Raw genomic sequence first — 4250 nt, 5'->3', positions numbered from 1 at the left:
TTGGTCTTTCTTCATGGACTCACTGTGTTAGCCCCTAGGCCTCGACCCCTTGCCTTTTTTGTTCTGTAGAGAGTCCAGGACTGGATTCTGTCTATCTGCCTGCCTGCCTACCTTGAATTTGGACTTAGCTTGTCCGCCTCTTTCCTGTGCCTACGCTGAGACATCATGTCCAATGTTTCCCAGCCAGGAGCTGAGGGGTGGTGGTACAGGGGGGAGGGGACTGCAGGTTGAGGGCTGCAGCTGCTGTTGGAAGCATTGTTTTTTGTTCAGCTCTCCTGGATGTCCCCCCCACTCCAGCCACCAGCTTGAACAGAGAATCTCAAAGTTGTTTTCATCGCTACTGATGATCTGACTCACCCTTCAGACCTGGAGGAGGAGGGAGCGAGGGAGCTAGCCTTGAGCCCAGAGGGGAGAAGCCCTTAGTGGTGTCATGGTTCAGGCTTACGCTCATAGAATCCTTTCAGCTTGAGCTCTTCAAACTATGATTAGACCAATTTTACATGTCTAGTCACTGAGGCTCCGGTAGATTGGGACTCTTTCTATATGTGCAAAGTGAAGTGGAGAATTGAGGCAATTATCTTCAGGCAAATGAAGCTGGGCTCTGTAATCAGCCTGTCCTGATAACTGGGCAAAATCGGCCTCATTCACAGAGCTTTGCTTCGAGTTAGGAGAATTCTGAGGTACTTGTTTGTTGTTTTCGCTGCCTTTGTTTTTCACAGAGGCCGTCCGCTGGACCCCGAGCTCTGCCTTGCATGGGGGCTGCGCCGTGTGGTCCCGAGCGGCTCGGCATACCGGGGTCCAGTGCAGAGGCGTGGTGTAGCCGTCAGCCCTTGGCCTTCCAAAGGACACTGTCTCGTGTTCTCTGCCCACTCCTAAGCTGAGATGCTGAGCCACGAGGCCCCTCCAGCGCTGAGATGATTCCTAACATGGCCATGAAGGATGCACATCCCTCAGGATAAAACTGGTCTCAGAACTGGAAGTGAAAATGTGTAGGTTGGTGGTGACCTGGGCCCTCCTACCCCTAGCCATTGTTCTGGTGAAAAAAAAAGTCTTTCTTAATTGCTGCTCCTCAAATTCCCTCACAAAACTGCCATTACCTGCCTCCAGGCCCATCACCTGTGAGGGAGGGAAGGAAGGTGGAAAAACCAGGGAAGGTGCCATTTGAGGCAGGTGAGAACTTCCAGTCAGGGACTCACCCTTGAGCAGTAACCTGGGTTTTCAGAGAGCAGCTGGCCCAGGGACAAGGCCCAGTGGTATCTGCTGGGTGCCCAAGTGGAGGTGGTACAGATCCCCTGGCAAGAAAGCAGGCAGAAGAGACTCCTTCCTCCCTCACACACTCACACTCATAATTAGAGCACAATATGGATTTAATTAGCTGCCTCAGCATGCTTTTGACTGTAAGTACTCCCGGAATGAAGGGCTTGAGAGGGACCTCGGGAAACTGGAATTAGAAAGGGCTTTCCCCCCCCCCCCCCACTGTCAGGAAATCTCCATCTTGTCCCTTTGAAAATTTCTGAGGTTGCTCAGTTATTTAAAAAATGAGAAAAAAAAAAGAACAATAACCTTCCCTTCCTCAGTGGAGCTGTGAGGGTTTGAAAGACATCTCTGTCCTCAGCTCTGTGGCATCGTGGGGGTCTGCATTTTTTTTTTTTTTTTTATCATGAACTGGCTTATTCCTGTTCTGTTTGTTAAATTGCAGCATCTTTCCCCGATGTTCTGCCGTGGTTGGTTTACAGCCTGGTGATCATTGTTTTATTCTGTATTTTAAGATCTCAGGGCATGTACCTTCTTCCCGCATACTATCTCAGAGCTCTCAAGACAGTTTCACCCATTTATTTTCCTATACAGATTTAAGAACCATTTTTTATCAAGTTCTGTAATGACCTCAGTGATATTTTGCCTGGAATTGTATTCAGTCTATAAATTAAGTAGGGACATGCCGTTGTCTTTTCTGCATTTAGTCTTAAGCCTGACGTATGGCCTCTCTGTTTATACAAGTGTCTCTTTCTCACATTAAGGATTTGTGTTTCCTTTATACAATTTGAATCTATCATGTGGAGTTTGATGCATGAATAGACCTTGTACATATATGTCTCAAGTATTTGATACTTTTGTTGCCTTGTGAATGGGCTGTCTTTTTTTCATTAGATTTTCAGGCTGTTTATTATGTGTTTATAGGAGCTTATTGATTTCTGTACATTTTCCTCATATTCTGCTAGTTCTGGAATTGGCTGGTCGATGAGGCCACCAGTGGCTCCCAAGTGCAAGCTCATCTGCTTCTGAGGGACTGTGGGAGTGCCTCCATGGGAGGGGAGCAGAAGGAAGTCAGCGATCCCCAGTGCTGGTCATCCTGAAGGAAGGGCAGCATTGAGGATGTGGCGGGTCCACTGAGAGAAAGGACTCATCTTGCTGTGAGGCCACATAAGTTTCCCACCTTTTAGGGTTGTGGTGTTATGTCTTTATAGAAGGAAAGATGATGATGGTTAGATTTTATTTTTGATTGTTCATTTGTTCTGCTTTAAAATTTTAGACATTTTAAAATAGGAAATGATTTAAAAATCAAACTGTTTGAATTTTGCTCTCTTCCCCCAGTTTTAGATTATTATTTTTTTTGATTCTTTATTTAAGAATTTTTACTTAGCATGTTGAAAAGATAGTCAACAACCCCATGTTGCTGCCAAATATCACTCCTGAATCTAGTGTCCTCATGGGCTTTTTACTAATAAGTCTGGGCTTTTTTCTTTTAAAATAAATTTTAGTTTATTGTTCTGGATTCTTCTAGTCATTCATGTCATTTAGATTGATGTTTTTATTACTTCATTCTTTTCTAATTTCTTAATCTTTCAATTTCACTCTGATTTTTCTAAAAGTATTTGAGAGAGAAGAATCTTTAATGAGCATGATGCAAGAGGCACCTTCATATTCTTTGCTTTTAAAGAAAATTTCTCTAATGCCTTTTCTCTGCATTTTAAAAGGGGGTGAGATGACACTGTGAGAGGGGCTCCCAGAGTGGCTGGAGCACGCGGCAAACAGCAGACGCAGAAGCAGTCAGTCCTCCTTGTCAGTCCTGCGCCTCTGCTAGCTGACCAGTGAGGCCGGGTGACTAATGGTGGTCATTGCGGTGATGGTGGTGACAATGGTAGTGGTGATAAAGATGACGGTGGTGGTGGTGGTAATGATGGTTATGATAACAATGGTTGTAAAGTCCAAAAGACAAGAGAGTAAAGAATGATTTCAAGAATTCTAATTAGGCAGAAGGAGCTTAAAAGTTGAAAATGCAGGCAATTTGGATTGGATTTTTTTTCTCTATAAAATGAAATTCCAATTTATTTTCTCTCTCTCCAGTGTAGCTCCACTGGCCTGGAACACACCGTGTATCCCAGTCCAGGCAGTTCTCCTACCTCATACTCCAAGTTGGGAATTACAGGTGTGAGATACCACATCTTGGTTTTAGTGGGATTTTGATGGAAAGTGTAGCAGGCCATTAGGAGTTTGATCTTCAAACACACCATAAGGGGTTGGAGAGATGGCTTAGCAGTTAGGTCGCTTGCCTGTGAAGTCTAAGGACCCAGGTTTGATTCCCCAGTGCCCATGTAAAGCCAGATGCACAAGATGGTGCATGCTTCTGTAGTTTGTTGTGGCTAGAGGCTCTGGTGTACCCATTCTCTCTCTTCTCTCTCCCTCCTTCCCTCTCTCTCCCTCCCCCCCCTCTCTCTCTGCCTGCCTCTCTTTCCCTCTCAAATAAATAACTTAATTATTTCTTAAAAAACACATTAGGGAGGGAGGGAATTACTATGGGATATTGTTTGCAATTGTGGAAGTTGTCAATAAAATTTTTTAATTAAAAAAATAAAATAAAGACACATTAAGTACCCACTGTGGGTCATGCATTATACTAGGCACCAAGACTCCGTGGAAAACTAAAGTGGGCTCGCCAGTCTGAGCACACAGTGGGCTTCTGGAAGAAATAATTCATCACCCTAAGGAGGGTCAGGGTCCTGAAAAACAAAAAAGCTGTGGTTTTCTCACAGCATACGGCAGAGGACGCTGTCCTGGACTTGGGCATTCAGGAAGTGGTGGAGCTGAGGGGGCCGGGGCAGGCAGAGGGGAGGAGTGTCGTGTCACTCAGCACCCCTCCTCACCCCCCCAGAAAGGAGCTGAGCCTGTGGGGGGAACTAATGGGAAGTCAGCAGAGCTGGGACATGGAGGAGAGGAGTCTGAGGGGGAGAGCAGAGGCTACCACCAGCCTG

This window comes from Jaculus jaculus, chromosome 8, assembly GCF_020740685.1.
Source record: "Jaculus jaculus isolate mJacJac1 chromosome 8, mJacJac1.mat.Y.cur, whole genome shotgun sequence".
Lineage (NCBI taxonomy): Eukaryota > Metazoa > Chordata > Mammalia > Rodentia > Dipodidae > Jaculus > Jaculus jaculus.
Note: the sequence above shows the minus strand (reverse complement) of the source record.